General features: G+C 37.1%; 1 protein-coding gene across 4 annotated transcripts in view; it reads left to right on the top strand.

Moving 5' to 3' along the window:
* The first annotated feature begins 11039 nt into the window (after nt 1-11039).
* The window catches only part of WWP1 (WW domain containing E3 ubiquitin protein ligase 1), a 129713-nt gene continuing 113453 nt past the window's right edge, over nt 11040-27299 (top strand). For 3 of the 4 annotated variants that reach the window (XM_047074100.1, XM_047074097.1, XM_047074101.1), the window contains exon 1: nt 11040-11244. The gene's annotated coding sequence lies outside the window, so the exon portion shown is untranslated. Of the gene's footprint in view, nt 11245-14152; nt 14202-27299 lie in introns of those variants that run through there. The other variant, XM_047074099.1, reaches the window with a different exon arrangement.

Here is a 27299-nt window from a genome sequence, read left to right on the forward strand (position 1 = left end):
CCACAGTTGACTGAGTACCAAGCTCATATCACCTTCTGAGACAATTCTACTGGATTTGGAAGACCAAAAACTAACATGGATGGAACTTCAGGAGTGCCAGGACATTACTGTGGACTGAACAATTTATGCTTGGGAATTTTACTGCTTCGGGAGTAGTAGTAGGGAAAGACTGAATGGATACTAAGGTGAAATTAACCCTCTGAGTTGAAGAGATAGAAAATATAGCTCGGAAAGATTACTGGACTTTGTGGAGTAGAGAAGTGGAGAGGAGAAAGCGATATTTCTTTCATGAAGAAAGAGATATTGAATTCTGCATAGCAGCCCCCTTGATACTGCTATTGAATACAATTGACACATGCATAAGGTGAAACTCTCCAAGGCTGGACAAAAGATGGATCAGGGAGCTATAAAGTGAATATTTCTCAAAACTCACAAACAGCTTGGAGATGTTTGAGTTTTGCCAGCCAGATTGTGTGAGCCTTATTGAATACCCAGAGTACAATCTACTCTAAATCGGCCCATTAAAAAAAGCTTGAAAACAAGATTCAAAAGAATCTAGCTGATTACCAAGTAACTTAGCTAATATATGAAAGTTTCAAAGTCTAGCATTCTTAGAAAACAAGCCAGTACTCAGCAAGCATAACTGACAATGTCCAGCATGCAATAAAAAGTTTCCAGACATGCAAAGGAGCATAAACATGTTTCTCACACCAGAAGAATAATCTGTCAATAGAAAAAACATGAAATTATATAAATCATGGAATTAACAGACTAGAATGATAAAAGAGTTACTATAAACCTGTTAAAGTATTTAAAGGAAAAATAAATACAATGAAGAAAGAAGACATTTTTTAAAAGTCAAATGTACTTTCTAGAGTTGAAAAATATAATATCTGAAATAAGAAATTTGCTAAATCGTCTTAATAGTAGATTAGATATTATAAAAGAAAAGTAAAAATCAAGACAGAGCAATGGAAACCATCCAAACTGAAGTATAAACAGAAAAAAGTCTCCAATTAAATTTAATTAAATTAATTAAATTAATTAAAATACCAACAACAAAAAAGCAGTAATTAAACAGTAATTATGTAATATATGTTATATATGTTTAATTACAATATGAGTAATCAGAGTTCTAGAAGGAGGAGAGAGACAGGAGGCAGGAAAAAAGCATTTGAAGAAATAACAACCCAAACTTTTCTAAATATAATAAAGCATATAAACCCACAAATCCAAGAAGCTCAACAAACCTCATGCAGGGTAAATACAGAGCAAATCACATAAAGACACATCACAATTAAATTGCTCAAAACCATTTATAAATAAAAATATTTTTAAAAAAACAATAACAAAAAGGAGCAACCCCCCCAACAACAAAAAGGTGTATTACTACAGAGAAACAAAAAGTTTAAATTATTTCAGATTTTTCGTCAGAAACTGAAGGCCAGAGGACAAAGCACATCTTTAAAAAACAGTAGGGGAAAAAAAGCAATCCAAGTAGAATTCTTTACCCAGCCAAAAATCCTTAAAAAATGAAAGTGAAATAAAATTTTTTTCGGCAAATAAAATCTGAGATAATTATTGGCAGAATTTTACTACAAGAAATATTAAAAGAAGACTTTCAGGCTTAAGGAAATTGAAATCAATTTGTAATCCAGATCCACACAAAGAAATGGATATCACTGGAAATGTACATATGTGGGTAAATATAAAACTTTTCTATTTTTTAAGAAAAAAGTTTCTTTAAAAATTTTTCAATATTTATTTATTTTTGAGAGAAAGAGAGTGCGAGCACAATAGGGGAGGGGCAAAGAGAGAGGGAGACACAGAATCTGAAGGAGGCTCTAGGTTCTGAGCCATCAGCATAGAGTCCAACATGGGGCTCAAACTCATGAATCATGAGATCATGACCTGAGCCAAAGTCAGACACTTCACTGAGCCACCCAGGCACCCCAAGGAAAATGATTCTTTAAAGTAAAAATGCTAATAATGTATTTTAGAGGATATAACATGCAGAGCTTAAACTTATGACAACAATAGCACTTAGAAAAAGAAGGGAGAAATGGAAGTATATTGCCATAAGGTTCTTACATTAAATATGAAGCAGTATAATATTATTTGGACTTAAACTGTGTAAGTTAAAGATGTATTCTATAAGCCTTAAAACAAACACTAAAAAACAACTTAGAGCTATAACTGATAAGTCAGTAGTGGAGATAAAATGAAACATTAAAAAATACTCATCTAATCCAATGTAATGCAGATAAAGAAGGGAAAGAAGCAAGAAGAGATGGTGCAAAAATAAAGAAAATTTAAAAGACAAATAAATGTAAAGCTCATTGTTTCAAAATCATTAAATTTAAATTGCCTAAACACTCCAATTAAAAGGCAGAGATTGTCCCAACTAGATAAAAAAAAAAAATCAAGTTTCAACCTATGCTGTCTACAACAAAACTACTTTGAAATATAAAGATACAGATACATAAAGGTAAAATATGGAAAAAGATACTACACAAACACTCATCATAAAAAAGCTGGAGTGGGTAAATTAATATTATCATTAACTCAAAACAAATAAGACTAACAGATTAAGAGGGAAATTTTGTAATAAAGAAGATAAAACAATCCTAAATGTATACACACCTAATAATAGACCTTCAAAATTCATGAATGAATTGCTGACAGAACACAAAGGCAAAAATGGTACATCTACAATTACAGTTAGGGTCTTCAATATTCCTCTTAGTAATTGATAGAGCAAGTAGATGAAATTCACTAAAGCTACAGAATGCTTGAAAAATACTATCATTCAAATTGACCTAATAACCATCTATAGAACAATTTTCATTCTTCCCCACAACAGCAGAAAATACACTATTCATGTCCAAATGAAAAATTCACCTAGAAGCTGGGGGCTGAAAAAGCATCAATAATTTTAAAAGATAGAAATAATAGAGTATGTTCTCTGACCATAATGGAATTAAATTAGAAAACAATGACAGAAAGATATCTGGTAAGTTCCCAAATATTTAAAAATTATGCAACATACCTTCTAATACCTCATGGGCCAAAGAAAAAATCACATAAAATATCAGAAAATACCTAGGACTAATGAAAATAAACTATATAAAAATGTTGAGGATTAAGCTAAAGCAGTACTCAGAAGGAAATTTATGCTCCTAATGCTTATACTAGAAAAGAAGTAAGGTCCTGTGATGCCTGGCTGGCTCAGGCAGAAGAACATGCAACTCTTGATCTCAGGGTTGTGAGTTTGAGCCCCATGTTGGGGATAGAGATTACTAAAATAATAAATAAATACTTTAAAAAAAAAGGTAAGATCCCAAAGAATAATGTACACTTTCACTTTCAGGAACTAGAAAAGAAAGAGGAAACAAACCCAAAATAAGTCTAAATATGGCAATAATAAAGATGAAAGCTGAAGTAAATGAAACAGAAAATGGACAAATTAATGAAACCAAAGCTTCTGCTTTGAAGAGATGAGTCAAACTGGAGGACATTTGTTAAACTGATGAAGTGAAAAAGACAGATAAGACATCACTATAATCCTACAAATATTAAAGAATAATAAGGGAATCTTATGGACAATTTTAGGCCAATAAATCAGACAATCTAAATGAAATAGAAAAACATTTTGAAAAACACAAATTGCCAAAACCAGCACAAGAAGATATGAAAAATTGAATTGTATTTTATCTACAAACAAAATTAAATTCATAATTTAAACTCTCACAAAAAGAAAACTCCTGCCCTAGATAGCTTCACTGGTAAAATTTTTCAAACATTTAAGAAATAAATAATAAACATCTTATACAACTTTTTAAAAACAATTTTTCAATGTTTATTTATTTTTGAGAGAGAGAGAGAGAGAGAGAGAGGGCATGAGCAGGAGAGAGACAAAGAGTGAGGGAGACACAGAATCTGAAGCAGGCTCCAGGCTGTGAGCTGTCAGCACAGCTCAAACCCACAAACCATGAGATCATTACCTGAACCAAAGTCAGATGCTTAACCAACTAAGCTACCCAGACACCCCTTATACAACTTCTTACAAAAGTAGATAAAGAGGTTACAGTTCCAAGCTTATTTTATTAGGCCAGCCTTACTGTGATAACAAACCCAGACAGAGACATTATAAACAAACAAACAAAACTACACCAATATCCTTAATGAACTTAAGTTCTTTAAAATCTCTTAAAATTAGCAAATAGAACCTAGCAACATATAAGATGTCTAATACACCATGGTAAAAAATGGTTTATTTCAAGAATGTAAGGTTTGTTTAACATTTGAAAATCAATCAGTTTAACCCACTGTATCAGGATGAGTTCATATCAAGATGAACCCATTAAAAGCTCATCTCAATGGATGCTCCCTCCTAAAGCATTTGATAAAATTTAACATTCATTCATGATAAGAACTCTCAGCAAACTAGGAAAGAAGGGAGCTTCCTCAACCTGGTAAAGGGCACACACGAAAAAAAAATGTATGTATAACATATTACTTAATGGTAAAACTCTGACAATTTCCTTAAAATCAGGAGCAAGGCAAGGATGTCCTTTCTTACCACTTCTGTTCAGCACTGTCCTGGATGTGTTAGTGCAATAAAGCAAGAAAAGGAAATAAAAGCATACAGAATGAAAAGGGAAAAAATAAAAGTCTTTATTTGCAAAGGCATGAATGTGTACATGAAAACTCTCAAGAAATCTGTAAAGTATTAGTAGAACCAATAAATTCATTAGCAAAAGTTTCACAGTACAAGGCCAATATTCAAATCAATTTAAAAATACTATCAATGAGCCATTAGAAAATGAAATTTAAAACATCATTTATAATAGCATCAAAAGCATGAAATATTTAAGGATAAGTATATGGATTACCAACACTATAAGAAATACAAAATATTGCTAACAGAATTTACAGGCCATCTAAATAAACTGAAATCTATGCCTGGGATTGGAGGATGAAATACTACCAACAGGTCAATCTTCCTAAATTGATCTACATACTCACTATTCCAAGCAAACCCCTGTAGGTATGTTCTAAAAAAAATAAAAATTAATGAGTTACTTCTCAGATTTATATGGAGATGCAAACAATCTGGAAGAGTCAAACTTACTGTGAGAAAAAAGAACAAACTCAGAATATTTATGTTGCTGATTTTCAAGTCTTTCTAAAGTTACAGTGATCAGTACAGTGTGATACTTTCATAAAGATAGACATATAGTTAAATGAAACAGAATAGGAGTCCTGAAATAGACATTGAGTTTTTACTAAAGTTGCCAAAGTAATTCAATGGGGGAAAGAATTGTCTTTTCAACAAATGGTGTTGAAACAACTGCATATATTTGGGAAAAAATTAACATTGACTCTTTCCTCACAACATATCCAAAAATTAATCATAAATGTATTATAGATCAAAATATGAAAGCTAAAAGTATAAAATTTAAGAAGAAAGCATATTAAAAATCTTCATTATCCTAGAGTAGATAAAATTTGTAAAATATGTCATAGAAAGTGTAAGTCACAAAACAAACAACTGATAAATTGAACTTCATCAAAAACTGTTCTTTAAAAGACATTGTTAAAAAATTAAAATGCAAGTTTGTCTGTTGTGTAAAAAAATTCTTCAAGACATAGTGGTTGTAAACAAAAATAAACATTCATTATCTCTCACAGTTTTTGTAGATCAAAAATTTGTGACTTGTGTGGCTGACCATATTGCAGTCATCTTAAAGTTTGTCAGAGGCTGGAGGATCCACTTCTAAGGTACCACCCATGGCTGGCAAGTTGCTGTTACCTGTTTATCGACAGGTCTCAGTTCCACTCTGTATGGGTCTTTCTAAAGACTGAGTTTCTCTAGAACAAGCACTATAAGAGGGCAAGTTGGATGCTGCAATCTTTTTTATAACCTAACCTCAGATGTCACATACCATCATTTCGACAATTTCCTCTTGGTCACACAGGTCAGCTATATAGGGGAAGGGACTCTATAAGAGTGTTGATACAGGGAGGCCAGGATCAATGGGGTCCATCTTGGATGGGCATATAGTTTACAGATGTCTATATATGTGGTTTGACCACCACAGTAAGCCACACTCTGTGACAAAAGATTTTATACATATACATATCTCACAATCTAGAACATATATAGAATAGATAAAAACAATTTGAAATGGAGAAAAGATTTGAACAGACACTTCACAAAAGAAAATATACAAATGATCTATAAGCAAATGAAAAGATGCTCAACATCATTAGTTATCAGTGAAATATGAGAGAAAATACAATGACTCACCAATACACATCTACCAGAATGGCTAACATCAGAAAGGACTGACATTACCAAGTGTTGGAGAGGAAATGGAACAACTGGAACATACATTGCTGGTGAGAACGTAAAATAGTACAACCACTTGGAAAAGCAGGTTGGCAATTTCTTATAAGGTTAAATATAAACTTACCATACAGCTCAGCAATTCCACTCCTAGCCATTATTTACCCAAGAAAAATAAAAACATGTGTCAACACAAAGATTTTTAGCCACATATTCAAGGAATCTTTAGTCATAATAGCCAAACACTGGAAATAAACAAAATATCCATGGTAATAGAACAAAAATTTTAAAAATTTGGCAAATCTATAGAATAGAATAGTAGTGAACAGTAAAGTAGAAGAAACATTGCTACACACAACATGAATGAATCTCTAAAATATTTTGAACTAAAGAAGCCAGACACAAAAAAGTATATAGTGAATGATTCCATATATACCAAATCCTTGAAAAAGTAAAATTATTATCCAGTGACAGAAAGCAGATTGGTGGTTGTTAAGGATCAGGGATAAAATAAGGTGAAGCAGCACCCAAATGAGCAAAGGATATGAAGCAAACCCACCTCTTTCACAAGTACACATGAAAGATGGGAATTTTAAGGGGCAGGGAAAACAAGTTAGTTCAAGGTTTCTCACTTTTGGCACTATATTGTCATTTGACTCATACTTCTTTGTTGCTGCGGTGTGTGTGCGCATATGTATGTGTGTGTGTGTGTGTGTGTGTACTGTCTTGTGTGCCAAAAGGTATTTAGCAGTCTCTGGTCTCTCCCCACAAGATGCCAAAAAAATTTCCCACCCTATCCCCTCCACCAGTTGTGATAATCAAAAAGGTCTCATAACATTGCCAAATGAACCTGGGATGCAAAGTTGTCCCCACTTGAAAACCACTGGGTTAGTGTATTTGTTATCTATTGCTGTGTAACAAATTATCCCTTGAATTTGGTGCTTCAGAACAATAAGCATTTATTATCTCACAGTTACTATGGGTTGGGTATTTGAGAGTGACTTAGTTGGGGGATCTGACTCAACTTTTCTAATGAGGTTGAAATCAAGATGTTTGCATCATCTAAATGGCTGACTGCGGCTGGAGAAACTGCTTCCAAGATGATTTAATCACATGGAGATTGGCAGGAGGCTCAGATCCTTGCTGGGTTTTGGCAGGATATTCTATTCCTTGCTGTGTGGGCATCTGATAAGGTTACCTGACATGTCCTCACGACATGGTGATTGCCTTTCCCAGAGCAAGTGAACTGACAGGGAGTAGGGAGCAGTCATAATACCTTTTTAAGACCTACTCTTGGAACTACCTGTCACTTCTGCTGTATTGTATCCATTAGAAGCAAGTCACTGAGTACAACTCATATTCACTTGGAAGTTAATAGGTCTCTACTTTTAAAATTTTTTTTAATGTTTATTTATTTTTTGGGGGGGGTGGGCAGAGAGAGAGGGAGACACAGAATCCAAAGCAGGCTCCAGGCTCTGAGCTGTCAACACAGAGCCTGACGTGGGGCCTGAACTCACAAGCTGCAAAATCATGACCTGAGCTGAAGTTGGATGCTTAACTGACTGTGCTACCCAGGCGCCCTGAGTCTCTACTTTATAAAGGCAGGCATATCAATAAATTTGTGGGCATATTTTAAAATAATAATGGTTGGAGAAGGATTCTTTAACAAACAAGCTGGGGAAGATCACAGAGAAAATAAAAAATAGATCATCATTCCATAATACATCTGAAAGGATTAAATTATTTGATGAAAAAACTGAAATTATCAAACAAGTAGAAAAATATAAAGATAGATGAATGATATGATCTAAGGATGAGAAAGGACTTGTGAAGCAACAAATAATAGAACAAAACAAATATGGAAAAGGTCAATCGTTTTATCTGGGATCAATATCTGCATACATATAAGTTGCCTTTTTGTGAATACCCCAGTAAGAAAATGAACAATGGACTAACAGTAGGATACATATTTACACATATGAAAATATACTGTCATGACTTTGGCACAGTGAAGGACAATCATATACTCTCAAGCAGTGCTTTGGGAAAATTGATAATAACAATGTAACAACAGTAATTTATTGATTATGTGCCACAAAATTTTAGGTATTTAATTTGTAGCAATTCATTTGTTTTTTACTACATCACATAGCATTATACCAATTTTCTGGTTAAGGCACTGTCAGATGAAGGAATTTGGCCAAATCTCATAGTTTGTAGGTGGCAGCAAAATTGACTTATCCAATTGTCAGTAGGCATGGTGCCTCAGGATTGCCATACTTTAGGGGCCCATAAAAATGTTTTATTTTCTTTTAAAATCAGAAAGGAAAAAAATGGTTAGGTTGAATAAAATGTTTTAATGCATAATATTAATGTTATTAATATGTTTGCCATTATATCAATGTAGTTATGAATGTAATTTTTGATATTGCTTTATGGAGGAAGAGGTCCACAAAGACCCATGGAAGTCTGAATGTGGCCTTCCTGGGTGGCAGAAATGCATTTTGATCCCAGGCAATGTGACACCCAAGCCTATGTTCTTTCTGGAAGGCAACTTGCCAATGTGTTTCAAAAGGGCTAAAAGTGTTCACACATCTGATTACTTTTAAGGGTTTAAACTAAGAGTAAGTAAGGACAAAGACAATGATTTATTTAAAAAAATTTTTTAATGTTTATTTTTGAAAGAGAGACAGAACGTGAGTAGGGGAGGGGCAGAAAGACAGGAGACACAGAATCTGAAGCAGGCTCCAGGCTCTGAGCTGTCAGCACAGAGCCCTACGTGGGGGTCAAACTCACGAACTGTGAGATCATGACCTGAGCTGAAGTTGGACACTTAATCAACTGAGCCACCCAGGTGCCCTAAAGACAATGATTTATAAAAAGATACTTATTTATAATAGTATTCATTTGAAACCAAAGAAATGTTGAATAATGAAAAGCTGGTTCAATATTGGCTATCAATTTAGGGGCCTAGGTGACTGTTAGGAGCTTCTGAATGGAAGTAAACCAAGGGGAAACTAAGACTCAGGGGAGCTGAACATGAGAGAGTAGAGAAGGAGGTCTATAGGCATCCTGGAGATGGAGTGCAGACCTCTGCTGAGTATGTGTATGTAGTATCAGAGATTGCACTTGTAAGCATGTTCCTGAATTTATTTTTAAAGGGATTAGACAAGCAAAATGGTGAGGAAAAGGTTAGAAGAATCAGTACTCATTACAGCAGAGATCAGTGAACACAATCAGGAAACTCTGAAGATAGAGCTCTGAACCCCAAAGACAGAGGAACCAAGCATGCAAAAGTAAAGAGGCCTTGAAGATCATGTTAATCTTTCTCTTGAAAGCTCTGAAGAGCCAATGAAAGATTTTAAACAGTGAAGTGACATGTTCAGATGTATATTTTAGAATAATCATAGTGGATTATTGTACATTGAACCCTGGTAGGAATTCAGTGTGTAGAAACTGATGGAATGGAGAGGAAGAGAATGTACATTCATTCAATCAAGAGTTATTCAATCCTACAATTGTTCATGGGGTGTTGATGTTGTTCTTGGTATACAATTCTTTTAAAAGCTTAATTAGGATGGAAGAAGAGAGTGAACTAGAAACAGGTTTTAAAGTCAAGGAAAAATTTACAACAGAAAATACTTAAAACATGATCATGCTGAGGGGGTCACAGAAAGCAGACAGTAAAGAGGTTTGCTTTGGAGAGGAGCAGGGATACCCAGCTTTTTAGACAAGAAGGAAAACTAATAAGCTTTGGTGTGGATGTAGGTAATTTGTGGGGTTTGGGTGAGGAAATCAAGCAAAAATTGTAGAAACCCGTGCTCAAAGGCCTTTATTATTTCTTAAGTAGAAGACCAGGTCATCCGGTGAGTAATGTGGTCACCACTGACTTCTATTTGCAGGGTGGCCTTTCTTCTAAATGCAATACACTGTACCAACATCACTCCTCCGGACTAGTTGATTCGTTTGTATAAATGGGAATAATAGACAATTTTCCATGGTATTGCTGTGTGAATTTGTTGCATTGACACACGCACTTGCTTAGTATTGATTTATCTTTGTACTCATACTGGAGTAGGGGGAGTGAATGTTTTGATTACTCATAAAAATAAAGTAAAAGTCTTCCAGTATGATCATCTAATCTGTTAAATGCAATATTTACTCTTGCAATGGGTTCTAAGTCAGATACTGAGGTCAAGGAGTATAATTGCTGTAAAGCATTCAACAAAAGAACGCCAGTGTCCCGAGGACTTAACTTGAGGTCATTCACGGGTTCTGCCCTGAACCGGAAAGTCAGGTCAGCAGCACCTACCTTTAGTTTAGAACAGGCTCTTCCCAAATCTCAGCGGCAGCCCCGCCCCTTCCACAGGTTCGGGCCCCGCCCCCCTCTCCCATTGGCTGGCCCTCTACCTCTTCTCGACCGCTCCAAAGACCCGGAGGAGCGGAGTTTTCCAAAAGCATCATCAGGGCGCCCTCGCTGCGCATGCTCGCGGGAAGCCGGATTCCGCGTCCGGAGTTGGAGGTTTTAGGCGGCCGCGGCGCAGCGCGCTGTGCGGGGCCGGCGGGGAGGCGCGCGCTCGCGGCGCGGCGCCGGCGACGCGAGCACGCGGCGCGCTCTTGAGGAGGGAGGTGTGGGGTCTGCTGGGGGTGGCGCGTGGCCGGGGTGGGGGTGGGGGGAGGGTCGGGTGTCGGCGAGCACGGCGAGCGGGTTCCCAGTGGCTGCAGGCGGCCTGGGCTGCCGGGGCCGACGCCTGGGTGGCTGTTGCCGCCGCCGCCGCCGCGCCTGCTGCGAGATGGCGATCTTGGGTGCGGAAGGGTGAGGGCGCCCGCCGCTGGAGGAGGCGCCGCTGCTTTGGCCGCCCGACCGCCGGGAGCCGACAGCTTCGCGCCGGGTAAGGACGCTTCGGCAGGGGACTGGGGGTGCGGGCAGGGCGGGGGCGCGGGCCCAGAGCCTTCTCGGCGTGCCGGTAGCCCGGCACTGGCAGCCCCGGGGCGGGACCCTCTGAGGGGCCGTCGGGGACGGTCCGCGCCGCCCTGGCTGCCTTCTCCAGCCCAGGGGCCGGGAGTTTTCTGGGGTGGGGTCACGGGTCTTGCCCCGAGTTGGCCTTGGCACAGGCCCGAGCTAATGATACTGGAGCGAAGTGTTTCCGTGACTCTGCAGCCGCGCTTCTCAAGCTTCCTTAGCCTTCTCAGCGTTCTACCTTCTTTTCCTTTGCTTAACACCTCTCCGAAAAACACCAGTGTATGGACTTATTGCCCGTGCCCTGACTTTCACCGCAATTCTGCCGTCCCAAACCAAGGACTCCCAGGCTTCGAACGTCTTTTAATGACGTGTTTTGTTTAGTTTTTTTTTTTTTTTTTTTAAATCACTCCGGGTTCTTCACTGACTCTGCAGTAACCCCCCCCCCCCCCCCACAACACAACCCCCACCTCCACCTTTGTGACCCGGTAGATCCCAGTGACCTTGCAGTTTTTAGTAGTCCTTATCTGTGACTTGGACCGTCTTTCATCTTTAATTTTTTTTTTTTTTAATTTTGTAGTTTGCCCATTGCTTTTACAGCCCTTAAATGATCAGTCTTCTCTTCATCGTTTGGAGTTGAGCGTCCAATGCTTCCATAATTATATGAAACCTTCCTTACCAAAGACAAGTATCTATTATTTTGACATTTTTACTTTCCAGGTTAAAATATTTTCCAGGGGCTTGATATGGCTTTCTTTTTCTGCTTGGCAAGTTTTTATCTTTTTGTGTAGGCTAATGTGCAAGAAGATTTGAGTTTCTGCTTTAAAAAGCTATTGGTAATAGTGGAAAAGAATAATGTACAAAGTTATCTTTATCCCCCTTTGGTTTTTTACCTGTTTTTTTACCAGGTTTTTTACCTGAAGTGCCTGGTGTGCAATGTTTGCGGATTTCTGCAAGAATTCATCCTGATGTATAAATCCACTTTACCTGTCTAAGTCTCTGTATTATACAAGCAAAATGCACCTTTTAAAAAACAAAGGCATTCTTTATTTGTGACTTGTTTTAGCCATTAAGTAGGTACGTAGCTGTGATTGGAAATGATCACTTTTCGTAAATAGTTAATATATTTTTTAAGTGAAACCTTAGTGAGCAAGTGTTGGGAGCTACTCAAATTGAGAAGTGTAAACTATGTGGAATAGTTACTTGATATGTAGCTTATTAATGTTTTCAAGTAGTCCTTTCCGTAAAATGCAAAACTGTTTATAAGATATCCAACACCAGGACTTAAAAAAGGTTATGTTTTTTGGAAGCCTGATGTGATAAAGGATGTCGCAAGTAAGTTCTCTGCCTGCAAAGAGATAGTAATTTTTGCTGTTTACCCCATGAAGGCTGAAATTTCTTTTACTTCCTTGCATCTACTGCATGACTGTGTGAGGTATTAGGGGGAATGTAAAGGTTCGAATTATAGCAGTTTCTGCCTTCACAGACTAGTTAGGCAGGTAGGACTATACACAAATGCTCCATGTGTCTTTTAATACATAGCTAAATTTCATATGTAATTCAGATTGGGAGGGGGTAAAGCTCACATTATATTTAGCAAGGTGGGGTGAGAGGTGTTAATTCATAGAGCCTTCAGGCTTCTGAAGTCTTTGTTTTGAAGGATGATTATGACTTTTGATAAGCTGAGAAAGGTAATCCAAGCAGAGAGAAGGACTGAGAGAAAAGAGCACAGAGTTCATATATTTGCGGAGAGGCAAGTAATTCTATTTGGATGGAACATAAAGTATTTGTGCTAATGTAAAGGGTGATAAAAATTGAAGTAAAAGTTTGAACCAGTTTATGATTGCTTTTAATGCAAGGCTAATGACCTTGGATTTAGTAGGCATTGGGGGTTTAACAGATGATTTTTGAGTTGCGAATGAAATGATTAAACTTTTGTTTTTAGAGGATGAATTTGGCAGCAATGTGTAGTGTGAATTGAGGTAGATATCTGGAGGGAGAAAGACCTCGATTGCTGTGGTCATAAATAATAGGGGTATGAACTATGGCTGTCATAATAGTAATGGAAAGGAGGAAGGAAGTTGAATGGACAGAATTTGATGATGAGAGAGAAATGAAGAAAGTAAAAATAACTAAGATTCTGATCTAGGTTGGGAAAATACCATTTTGAGCAACATCTTTGGAAGCTTTATCTTTGGCAAACGTATGTTACTTTACAGCAGTTCTCAACCTTTTGATAATTACTAATCCTTAGTTAAACTAAAAAAATCTGGCCTGGAAAACTTCCATATGCACCTGTGCTTTGTGAATGTAATTTTATTTATTTATTTTAAATTATTTATTTATTTTAAATTATTTATTTATATTTTTAACATTTATTTATTTTTGAGACACAGAGAGAGAGAACATGAACAGGGGAGGGTCAGAGAAAGAGGGAGACACAGAATCTGAAACAGGCTCCAGGCTCCGAGCTGTCAGCACAGAGCCCGACGCAGGGCTCGAACCCACAGACCGCGAGATCATGACCTGAGCCGAAGTCGGACGCTTAACCGACTGAGCCACTCAGGTGCCCCTGTGAATGTAATTTTTTTTTTTAATTTTTTTTCAACGTTTATTTATTTTTGGGACAGAGGGAGACAGAGCATGAACGGGCGAGGGGCAGAGAGAGAGGGAGACACAGAATCGGAAACAGGCTCCAGGCTCTGAGCCATCAGCCCAGAGCCCGACGCGGGGCTCGAACTCACAGACCGCGAGATCGTGACCTGGCTGAAGTCGGACGCTTAACCAACTGCGCCACCCAGGCGCCCCCCCCCCCCCCCCCCCCCCCGTGAATGTAATTTTAGAGAAGTCCATGAACCTGAACTCACCTGAAGCTTATCCATGGAACATGTGGGTCAATGGGTTGGGCTAGGAGCAACTCTCAGAATTAACTGTGGCTTTTAAAACCATTGAATCTTCAAATTCTTTCATTTACTGATAACCCTTACTATAGAGACTTACCTCATATACACTTATGTATATATCTCTTTACATTTGTGTTGTGGTTTATGGCGTACAAAGAATTTTGACTATGCTGTGTTATTTGCTATTATATAACGACAAATTAACCCAAGGGGTTAAATGATTTGCCCTAAGTGTTTCAGTTAGTATAAAGTGGAATCAGCAGCTGATTGACACTGATGGTTTTCTTTCTTGTTAGATGTATGATTTAGCATTAGTTGCATATAGTTACTGCCTTTAAGTGACCTCATCAGTAAGACTAAATGATCCTGGAGGTTCCCTCTGGTTTTTAACCTTCTGTGATTCTCGGGTCTTTGATTTTCATTGAACTGTCTGTACCCTTCTTGTTTTCCATGTTCAGGAGAGCTAGTGAGACAGAATGAATGGGGTGTATGGAGAGCAGCAGATAGCAATATCAGACCAGTCATTTACTTTTTAATTTCCTTTGTATCTCAGTTTGGGTTTGTGGATAGGGGAAGGTAAATGAAATAAGAAACCTTAAGAATTTTTATCTTTATTCTATCTTCTGTATTCAGGTATGCCTTACTTAAGAATACTCATTTTACTTCATTCATGAAGCCTTATCAAGTGAAAATAGAAACTTTACAAGAAGTGTGGGGTCCTAGTCAGTGCATTTTTTCATTTTTTAAGTTGCTAACTCTTCCTAGTATGGTTAAAGCATAATTTGATTAGTAAATAATTGACTTTTCTCCACCTATAAGATTATCTTCCTGGAAGGGAACCTGAACAAGTTATTATTTAGTGTCTTGCATAGCTCTAGAAACTTTGATTCCATAATTATTAGAAAGACTGGGGTCTTTTTTACCATTTCTATAAAAATATGATGTAATAACAAGTAGTGGAAAAAATAAAGTGGCCTTTTTAGTGGTGTTGAAGGAAGTAGTTGCTAATACTTAATGAAGGAAAAATGTCTAGCAAAAGCACGTACATAGATGATTTTTCTTCTCTGCTGGCATTAAGAAGAGTATCATATCTTACATTTGTATAGCATTTGACATTTTTCCATAATGGCTATATAGACTATCATTTGATTCTCATGACAGCTGAGCAGTAGATGTGTCAGGAGATAATTATTGCTTTTTAGATGAATACATTGATGCTCAAAGAAGTTAAAACATTTTTTCAAGTGTATGACTTGTAGGTAGCTAAAATTAGAACTAGAGCTAAAACTCATATTTTTGTTCCTAGGTCAGCAATTTTTTTTTCTTTTCTTTTTTTTTTTTTGCACTAACTCTTCATCTACAATGAAAATTTAGCTGAAGGCTATATGTGAGGAGTTAGAATTTATCTGTTTGGAATCTGTGTTAAACTTTTGTACTGTGTACATGTGAACTTGTCTACTTCCTTTGTGTTAAAATGGTAAACTCATAGCAGTGGCTGTTGTTGGGTAATTTTGAAATTTGTAAGTATTCATCACAAAATAGTTAACCTGTCAAGAAAAGAGCTAAAGTTGATTTTTTTTTCTGAAAAAGTACATTGGTGAAATATAAATATTAATTTCTTTCTGAAAATTTGATTTTTTCTCTTTCTTTCTTTTCTTGTTTTTTTTTTTTTTTTTTTTTTGAGAGAGGGCACAAATGAGTGAGGGGCAGAGAGAGAGAAAATCCCAAGACTGGCAGAGAGAGAGAAGCAGGGCTCACCTGAAGCGGGGCTTGAGCTTACCTGATGTGGGGCTTGAACACATGAACCACAAGATCATGAACTGCAGACCATGACCTGCGCTGAAGTCACATGCTTAGCCAGCTGAGCCACCCAGGCGCCCCTGAAAATTTGATTTTAATTCAGCTGTTTTTACAGATGAAGTTTGTTCTTCCTTTATAAAAGCCCAGTTTCTGAAAATTTGTATTTTTGGAGCATATAAATCAAGACGTGATTTCCAAAAGTGTCATGATGTTTCGTGATTTTTACTATTACATAAAAAGCTTTATCATTAAAAAAAGATTTGCCATTAAAGCTCTTGTATACACTTCAGATTCACATGATTAAGCAACTTTTGGAATATATTATGTGAAACCATATGCCAGATAATTCCTAAGTTAGAAGGAAAACTAACATTTGTCTTGACATTCCCTAAACCTATTGTTTATTCATAATACAGCCTATTATGTAACTATTACATGCCAGGTATTGTGCTGGGTGCTGGGGTACAGTGCTGAGAGGAAAAACATGAAGGCTGTACTCTTGGAACTCAGAGTTTAGTAGACTCACTAACATTAAGAAGGGCATAAGACTTTATCTTACGCGGTTGTGTGGATGTTTGGGACTATAATTAATTTCATCTCTCTCCTTTTCTCTGAGTTTTGAACAAATTAGGTAAAAACACAAGGAACCAGGGGCTCCTGGGTGGCTCAGTCAGTTGAGTGTCTGACTTTGGCTCAGGTCATGATCTCACGGCTCATAAGTTCGAGCCCCACGTCGGGCTCTGTGCTGACAGCTCAGAGCCTGGAGCCTGCTTCATATTCTGGGTCTCTCTCTCTCTCTCTCTCTTTCTCTCTCTCTCTGCCCCTCTCCCACTCATGCTGTCTCTCAAAAATAAATAAACAGTAAAAAAAAAAAAAAATTAAAAAAAACACAAGGAACCAGGTAAACATCGTTTTGGTCATTTATTGCTGTGTGACAATCCTAAAACTAAGTGACTTAAAACAACCACCTTTTTTTTTTAATTTTTTTTTTTTAATGTTTTATTTATTTTTGAGACAGAGACAGAGCATGAGCAGGAGAGGGGCAGAGAGAGAGGGAGACACAGAATCCAAAGCAGGCTCTAGGCTCTGAGCTGTCAGCACAGAGCCCGAACGCGGGGCCCAAACTCACAAACCGCGAGATCATGACCTGACCTGAAATCGGATGCTCAATGGACTGAGCCACCCAGGTGCCCCAGAACAACTGTCTTATTTGCTTACCGTTTTACTATCCTGCACTGGACTTACTTGAGGATTTTGAGTTTTGCTGATGGCTACTCTAAAGGCTGCATTCAGCTGGCAGTTCAGCTGGGAGCTGGTCTTCTCTCTTTTTTTCTCTTACTCTCCTTGTTTCTCATAGTGTCAACCCGCCCCCCCCCCCCACCCCCAAGGCCTTTGCAGCAGTTTTGCTGGCCTTACATGGTGGCTTAGGACTCACAACAAGTGCAAAAGAAGAAGCAACCAGGCCTTCTTAAGGCATAGGCTTGAGATGAGCATAGCATCATTTCTGCCACCTCTGTTGATTAAAGCAGTTCACGGGTCCAGCCCAGATTCAAGGGAAAGAGATGAGACAAGTATGTGAATCCCAGGATTGTACCAGACAGCTGTTATTACACCAAAATGGGGCTTCTGGAAAACTGTTTATGAAACTGAGACTTAGGCTGCCTACTACTTTCAGTACTAGGCCTGTCAGTGGGAAAATGGAGTCTGAAATGCAAAAACAATAGCATATTTGGCTTATTATACAAATGGAAATAGCTGGCAATATCCTTGGGTAGAAAAGAAAATTTTGGAACTCTGGGGTTTCACCCATAATGGGGCAGAATTGACTTGCTCTACTTGAGGGCAGTGGTGTCTAAAAAAGTGCAGAACCCAGAGCCCAGGCTGCTCCGAAGCAGTGATTTACCCAAGTCTCCCAAATTGGATGAGACAAATGTCCCAGTCAGCACACTGTGCAGAGTGGGCTATGGTGGGCAGAGAGCCCTCCTCTTAGCCCTTGTGATTAGATGTGAGGCTTAACGGTAGCAGAGCTCCTTGGTGAGTCACTCTGGCCTTGACAAACCTTGAGCAACCTGGTGCCTCACAAATACTATTTTCTGTTTGCAGTGTCTTGGGGAAAGGTTAGGATAAGCCACTCTTCCTTGGAGAGGAGTTGTTACAGTGGAGAGTATACACTTATAGAGACTGGGATGGGACTTTTCTCTCATTCAGGAATGGTAAGACAGAAAGTAATGCTTTATCCTTTCTAGGAACAAGTAGACTCTGAGTGCTTAGCTGGGTTTTTCCTCACTTTATCTTCATTGCTTTATCAGTTTATCTTAGTCTCAGTGGTATTTTCTTTTTTTTATAGTTCACGTTATCTACTGTATAACGTTATGGCTAACAGTGGGATGAAGAAGATGAATGTTACATTATTATTACAGTATAGTTTCTGGATGGAATAATGAATCAATGTATTTCATTTAAAGAATTTAGGTAGATTTGAAGCATTTCATGTATACTGAGAAATGAACTCCTGCATCCTAGTGTAAATAAATCTCTGCAAATTTCTGAAAATATTATGTTGGCTGTTGTGGGGAGGAGTTTGGTAACTGAATGTACTGAGAAACAATTTATATAAATAGGAAAGGGTAGAGCACAAAGAAGGGAACAGATAGAATTACCTTAAGGTGTTTCTCTATGACTCTTCAGGGTAGTTCAGAAATGTACTAGCATTAACAGAATTGTAGGTGTGATAGCTTTTTTATTTAACTAATGAAAAAAGTTCTTTTGATAGCTGTTTAGTATACCCATAATTATGATTAAATAGGGTGGGTGGAAGCAAACTGTTGAGTCCTGACTTGAAGTAGGATACTCCAGTCATATGTTAACCCCAGCTTGCCAAGTTGTACTATTTTTTGTGCTTAGTGTGGGAAGGAGAATTAGTTAAATGAACTTGCTCTGTATAAAGTAGGACATACTTTACCAAAGTAATAAACTAGATCATGGCACTTCTAAAGTTTAAGAATTAAAGGCATTTTGGCATGTGTGTTAAGAACTGTAGCTTTAAAGTCAGGTGTAACTGACTTCTGTCAATGCTTTTTAATAGCATTGTTGCTTCAGTTTCTTCTGTAAAATGTAGTGAATATTTCTGTTACTGGATTTTTGTAAGGATTAATTGAGATAATGTTTGTAAAGCTGAAGGCTGGTCCCTGAGACATAAGCAGCTCTTAAGTCGTTTTTATTGCTCTTCACAATTACTAATAAGCAAAATTCAAACAATCCACTTTTCTGTGAACCACTCATTTCAACTCAAAGATAGTTTAGGATTAGTTTTGGCATGAGCAGAGCAGTATGTCTGATCTTACCTTTTAACTTAAAAAAATAAGTTGCTAAAAGGTTAAGAATGAATCTGAGAAGGACACTGACTCAACATGGCTGGCAGTTTCTCAGTGGTGATGGTTTGGCTGCACAGTTTGGGAGCAAGAAATTGTTAATACCATCAATAGATGAATTACAGTATAGAACAGTGTTTATCGGTGCGCAGCCCCTTCATCAGAGTCATCTGGGGTATTTGTTAAACAAGATGTCTGAATACTTTTTGAGAACTATGGTATGGTCCTTGACAGTGGAGTTCAAGAATCTTCATTATTAACAAATGTCTCAGATGATTTTATACATATTAGTTTGAGAACTGCTGGTAGAGACTGAGTCAGTAATTTGGGGGTTCTAGGGTTCTCAGAGACTGTTTTTAAAGCTACAGTGTTCAGTAAACACATGTATAATGTAAACAGAGAGCTTACCATCTGAACCTTTCAGATGTTTAAAGAGGCTTAAGATAATTGCCAATGACTTGATCCAAACAAACTATAGAAACCTGATACAGGGTGATTATGTAAGTAGTAGGCAGGAGAAGTACCTATGCAAGAAGCATCCATTAGGCTTCCTTGTTCAAAAAAACTTCCCCATGCTTCTACAAAAGAAGATACTCTTTTGAGTAAAGGTATTTCTTCTTGGGATGCCTGGGTAATTCAGTCAGTTAAGAGTCTGACTCTTGATTTCAGCTCAGGTCATGATCTCATGGTTCTTGAGTTCAAGTCCTGCACTGGGCTCTATGCTGATGGTGCAGAGCCTGCTTGGCATTCTGTCTCTCCTTCTCTCTGCCTCTCACGTGCTTGTGCATTCTCTCTCTCTCTCTCTCTCTCTCTCTCTCCCTCCCTCCCCCCCCTCCCCCTCTCCCCCTTCCCCTCACTCCCTCCCTCTCAAAATAAATAAACTTAGAGATATTTCTATAAAAATGCCTATGGAAACAGTTAAATTAGATATTGTAATTTTCAGATAGTCTGATTGCTTTTCATTTAGCGAAAATAACTCAAAATAGAGAGATTGAAGTATGCCTACTTTAGAATTTGGTCATTTGTGTAGAAAGTAGGTTGGATGAAGACCATAATCTATAATCTGTCTCTTGTGGGGAAAGCCATTGCTTAGCTTAAGGGTGTTGACTTGGGAAAAATGTTGTGAGAAAAGATTTAATTTTAAATCGTCAAGAAAAAAAAGTTGATGCTTATTTTCTCTAACTTTTGTTTAAGGCAGTGGTTTGAGACAGCCTGGGTCTATGTCACTTAAACCTTCCTCAGTCCTGTGACCATATCTGATAATGGAAGAGCAGATCTTTAAGTTTGGGCTATTCCTGGAAAAACTTAACCTATGTTTATATTAACCATATTTTTATTGTGTTAGTGCATTTTGTGGTAAAAAAAAAAAAAAAACAAACATGCCAGACCCATGATTCTTTCTAAATTTGAGTGGAAAGGATTAGTTGGCATTTGTTTGAGGAACATACTGTTTTTGTGTTTGATTTCACTGACTTTGTGGCCAGTGCTTTGGAGAGAAAAACAACAATAAACTCATTTCTTGTCCTATGAGCTGTGAAATAATATTGTCAATATTTACATGTGAATACCCAGGATGGAAAATGTACATTATACTCCAGAATTTCATTGTTCTAAGTTAAAAGTTTTGGCAATTATAACTTGTTTAAACTTTTGTGTGATTTAATTTTCCTTTAAAGTGTTAGCTATTTAATTGGTTAGGCCTTAAAGTAAGACAAACTTAGATTTGAGTTTTCCAAATTCTTTTTTTTTTTTTTAAGTTTATTTATTTTGAGAGAGGGCACAAGCAGGTGAGGGGCAGAGAAGGAGAGACAGAATGCCAAGCAGGCTCTGTGCCATCAGCGCAGAGCTTGATGAGGGACTTGAACTCAAGAACTGTGAGATTATGACCTGAACCGAGATCTTGAGTCCTATGCTTAACCAACTGAGCCACCCAGGTGCCTCCCCTCTTCTTTTTTTTTTTTATTTTATTTATTTTGTGAGAGAGCTTGTGGTGAAGGGACAGAGAGGGAAACAGAACCTCCAGTGTAGAGCTGACAAAGGGCTCGATTCCATAACCGACCCTGGGATCCAGGACCTGAGCTGAAATCAAGAAGAGTCAGATGCTTAACTTGCGGTTGTTATTGGCTAAGTGATCTTGGTCAAATTAACCTTGGATTAAGCCCTCATATTATCATATGTAAACTAGGTATTCATATGTAAAGTAGTAGTAATAATACCTAATTCATAGTTTTCTTGTGTGACTTAAAACTGGCACTTAGAAACAAGTAAATAGGATGGGTTCATAATACCTTGTTGATGACAGATAGGTTTCAGAATTTATATTTAATTTAGAATGGTAATGGACTCCATACACTATGTTAGGTAAAACCCCAGTGAAATATAGGGCAGTAGCCTCTACTTTCTTCAGCAGTGTTTAAGTATGGATAAAATAATGGATGACCACACATCCAGTCAGATTTTGCTATTAAATGAGTCCAAGTCAGTTTAGTTTTTGACACCAAATGAGTTATGAAGTAGCTTTATGATTTTATAGTTTTCTGGGTTTTGGATTTGTGGATAAAGGACTGTGTCCCTGTATTTCTACTGTATTTTAAACATGAGAAGACTTACATTATTCTAAGAGTAAAGTTTTAGCTGTTTAGTTGATTTTCTCATTTTGGAAAGTTTCTGTGTATTTTAGATTCTGATATTTTTCTCTAAGAGTGAGAATATCTGATGGAAGTTTATACTTAGCAGCCTGCTTTAAAATACTTAGGAAGAGTAATAGTAAATTAACATTGTGTGTCAGTTACTTGAGTAGCTTTAGAAATCCTGAAATTGTGTATTTATAACAAAAATTTACCATTATTTCTCTTGAGTGGTTAAATGTAATTTTGATCTTTACTGCAGATTCAGGGGGTTTTGCTGTGTATCATTTTGCAGCATGGCCATGTGACTGAAATGCCTTTCTTACCTCTTATCCTCTACTGTTGTGGAAGTATGGTAGAACAGTATTGGAGTTTCTCTGCCTCAGAATCTTGAGAATATGACCAGAGTGGTGGTGGTGAAGGAATAGGGTTAGGAAATAAATACTCATTGCACATCCTCTGTATTCCAGATTCTAGAAACAGTTCTAGTTTCCTAGAGTTGATGTTAATTAATACTTCCTTTTTCCTTCTTAAAACCATGTTAGTATCCTCATTTTACAGATGAGAAAACTGAGACTCAGAGGGGTTAATTATATACAAATAGAGTTGAAGTTTGACCTTAGGTGTGTCCTACTCTATAAGTAGTTCTTTATATTACATTACCTCAGTGTGCTCTTCTTACACTGGAAATTGGCACTTTGGAATTGAAGCATTAGCACATTTCCATGGCTACTTAAATCCTAGTAAATTAGCATCTTTAATTTATTAAGAAGGATCAGGAACCGTTTTGGTGTGAACTTAACTTTGGGTCATGATATCTTATCAGTGCAATGCAGAAGAGCACTAACCTCATCAGCAGGCCTGGGTTGGGACTGCCATTAAGAAGCTTTGTGTCCCTGAGTAAGTCTGTTAATCACCTCTCAGCTTTAGCTCTAAACTTTCATGAGATGTAGCAGATACTGGATATTTGAAGAATATCAAACGTTAAAAAATTTTGGATTCAAAGGAAAAAAGTCTGGAAATCAAGTATTATACTATTAAAATACAGTGCTTTGAAACAACCAACCAATTATTTCTGGAAATCTTTTTGGCATTTTGAAATATGAGATTGTACATAATATAATTACATTAAGTTTGATCCTTGCAAAAGTAGGAATGTTATGTTGCCCTGGATGTTTTTCCCAGAATACATGGAAGTGATTTATTAACTGTGATTCCACAGTTTACCTCTTTCATTGTTAGCATGTTTACGCTTTACACGTTATCTTTTTTAGATTACTTGTTCTTTTTCAGTTTTTAGGAAAAGCATTTTTTAATGACTAGCTTAAAAGCCCCAGAAACCACCTACTTGAAGTTGCTTAATCTTTAAGTGATAAAATAAGAAAATAGTACTGTCAGGTTGATATAACAAAATGCTCAGTTTAAGGCATGGGTTTAGCTCAGCATTTTTTTTTTTTTTTTAAGGTTTTATTTTTGAGAGAGAGAGAGGGAGATGGTGGGGGCAGGGGGAACAGAGAGAGAGGGAGACACAGAATCTGAAGCCGGCTTTATCCAGGCTCTGAGCTGTCAACACAGAGCCAGATGCAGGACTCCATTTCACAAACTGTGAGATCATGACTTGAGCCGAAGTTGGATGCTTAACCAATTGAGCCACCCAGGCACCCCAACATTCTTTTTTTCTTTAGTTTATTTATTTTGAGAAAGATACAGGGATCAAGCTGGGGAGGAGCAGCGAGAGAAGGAGACAGAATCCCAAGCAGGCCTCACTGTCAGTGCAGATCACTGTGAGATCATGACTTGTGCCGAAATCAAGAGTTGGATGCTTAGCCAGCTGAGCTACCCAGGTGCCCCGGCATTTTGTTTTTTTATATTCTGTTTTTGTAGTGAAACGTAGTAAAAAGAATGTTGATTTTGAGCCCAAGAGATCAGAGTTCAAAATCCTGACTTTCACTAGTCTTATGGCCCTGGGCAATAAATTCTTAAAGCCTAATTTTCTTCATTTGTCAGTAGGAATAATTAATGACTCTGAAGGATAATTGAAAACATTAGAGATAGTTTTTTGGTTTTTTTTTTTTGTTTGTTTGTTTTGTTATGTGACTGACAAATAATAGGAGTCCAATAAATGGTCACTGTTATTCTTACTGGTTTTGAAGTCAGAGACCTGATTCAGATCCCAGGTTTAAAACTGGCTGTGTTTCTGTGTCACTTAGACACCCCATGTAAGTGCACATCGTCCCAGGTAGTTACACTGTATCATCTTAGACTTACACTTAGGAAGTATTTACTCAGCTCTTTTTATTCCTGTAAGTTGATGATGTAAGTTTGGAACTCAAGTTTTAAGATGCTCTTTGTTACTTAAATTTTATTTTCTTAATTAATGTAATCCAGCACACGAGTGGGAAATTTGTTTTCTACTGATATTCATTAAGATGGGAAAAAATTATCAAATACAAAAATTTTTTGCTTGAAAAGTTTTGGTGTTTTGCCATTGTAAACAATACTGTATATTATGAGAAATTGAGAAATTATAATTAGAAAAGAAGCTATCTCATTCTCATTATTGATATTATTTTGGTGTAGTTTTCCTTTGTTGATGTAAATAAATATTAGTGTCAGTTCTTTTAAAACAAAAATAGGAATCATCTCTCTACATTAAGAATAACTGAAAAATAAAGTAAAAATGTGTTTCACTTTTTTATGATGACCTGAGGAGGAGGAAGGCAATGGAGCAAGGAGAGAAGGGAAGTTAGTGTGATAAAAGATAGAATAACAGTGCCAAAATCCTGTTTTTGTTTTGTTTTTAAGGGCCATCATTGCTTGGCTTAATTAGAATAATTTCTGCTAAATTTCATGTTTTTGTCCTCACTAATGTTTTGTAGTAAATGAAGTACAAGCATTTTTGATATCCCTTGCTTCCAGCAGAATAAACTGTTAATTTCATTTTTGGGGAAGTTTGTATAATGTATTCAATTATATATATTTTTAAAGATGCATTTTATGGAGCAATATCACCATCTTGTGGCCTTCAAGAAAATTGTTGCCAAAGTTATGTTTTTACAACTGTAAGCGTAAGTTAGCTTTCTCTGCTGTTTGTCACAGCTCAGTCAAGTTTGTAATAGGCAGTTCTTACTGTAAATGGGGGTGGGGAGTAGAAAACAAAATGACTTGTACACTAGGATTGCAACTTTGTAAAAAAAAAAGTGTATTGGAGGAAAATAATACTTTGAAAACAGTTGTGGGTTGGGTTGGTGGGAAGATTATGGATGATTGCTACTCTTATGTTCTCATGAAATATGCAGTGTTTTACAAGCAATTGTGAGCTAGAAAATCTCAGAATGTCCTGTGCTCTTTTAATAGGATTTCCAGGGCCCAGAGAAATTTAGATGTCCTGTCCCACTGTGCCATTTAGTGAGACTGTTGCCTAGAGCAGTGTTTTCTGAGCTAGTGACTCTTGAAGGAATATTTTCTATGGGAACTTTTACACTTTTTCTTTCATTTTGATGATAATTTTAAAAGGGAAAAAGTCAATTTGAGAAGTATGGTGTTTCATTTAAAAGAGCACCTAAAAACTAAATGAGACCATTTGGTTTTAAGTCTGGGTTTATTTAATTGTTTTTGAGATTCGGTTGATACTGATTATCTTTCATTGGCAAATAAGTATTAAGCACTCTGTGTGCCAGGCTTTGTGGTAGGCAGAGTAGGTAAGATGGTGAGAATTTGTCCTGTACTCTTGGAATTTACAGTCGCAGATGCAGTGAGAAAAATAAAGCTATTTCGAGAAACACACAAAGTAGAAATCAAGAATTCTGGATAAAAATAGCTATAACTTTTTGAGCATTTACTATGTGTCAGGCACCATGCAAAATGCTCTCGGTACTTTTTCTCTATGTCAGAAATTTATTTTGGAATTTTGCTTTGATTTTTGCAGGAACAATGAGTATACATACACACAAATAAGTATTTGTGGAAGCTCAGAAACATCTGTGTGGAACAATAGGTTTCCTTATACAGTGCAAGTGGTTCAGCTGTTATGGGTCCAGTAGGCTTTTGTGGCTTGGTTTTGGTATCTTACCACCATTTATAACATTTCTGTGGGAAAATTTGTGCTGTGTTCTAAGCAGCTATCTTTCTCCCAGACTTTTAGAGTCCAATCGATGTGTAATTTGGGGATTAGCATATAACTTGTGAATTATTTTGAATAGTTAGGGCTTGAAGTTTTCAAGTTTAATGAACTTTCATTAAAATTTATATACTTTTGGATGTTGGAGTATTTAATAAATCAAATGAGCATTTTAGTTAACATGTTTTACTTTTGTATTGGGTATTTTTGTATTGAGCTGTTATTGTGGACTGTGGCAATGAAATCACATTGGTAAGGCAAACATGGATTACCAGGGCAAAGATGGGAGAGGATATAGAGGTTTATAGGATCTTATAGGATTTTCTTTATAATATTTTAAAGTTTTAGTTCTGTGCTATATGAGTACTTTTTTTTTTTTTTTACCTACCCACACTAGCCGATTCTACAGGGTTAATGTTTTATTAATTGTGAATTTTTATTTAACATGAATTTATTGAGTGTTCGGTAAGGGCTGAGCACTAGGCCACAGGCTGGAATTATAAAGATAAGTTGTAACAAAAAAATTTACTGTGTAATAGGGGAGATAAAGAAATAAACATGGTTCCAGTGCTATGAAACACAAAGCAGCTAACTAGTCCAAAATTGGAGGTATGACACTTGAACCAAATCACGAAGAATGGTTAGAAATTAAGTAGATGAGGGTTTGAGAGTACCCAAATGTTTCTGTGAGAATTACCTTGAGCCCCCAGTGTGCATAGTCAGTCCCCCAGATGATTCTGACATGCAGCCAGGGTACGGGAGACAAGTAGTGAATTAGAAATATTTGTCATTAGGGGTACCTGGGTGGCTCAGGCGATTGAGCATCTGATTTCAGCTAAGGTCATGATCTCACGGTTCGTGAGTTCGAGCCCCAAGCCAGGCTCAGAGCCTGGAGCCTGCTTCTGATTCTATGCCTCCCTCTCTCTGCCCCTCCCCTACTTGTGTTCTCTCTCTCTCTCTCAAAAATAAATTAGCATTAAAAATTTTTAAAAAAGAAAAATATTTGTCATTAGTGAGGTTTGGGTAAAGAGCTTTTCTTGAGACTACCAATTATCTTGTTTTCTCTAGCTGAATTTTAATAAATAAAGGTGGCAAGAGTATGTATATACATGATACATTTGAATAACCAGAAGTAGTTTGATAGTAGCTAGAGTATATGCCCTTTT

Source organism: Lynx rufus, unplaced genomic scaffold (assembly GCF_022079265.1).
Source record: "Lynx rufus isolate CCGP_SWC_20201006 ecotype Redwood Valley unplaced genomic scaffold, mLynRuf1.p SCAF_12, whole genome shotgun sequence".
Taxonomy (NCBI): Eukaryota; Metazoa; Chordata; class Mammalia; order Carnivora; family Felidae; genus Lynx; species Lynx rufus.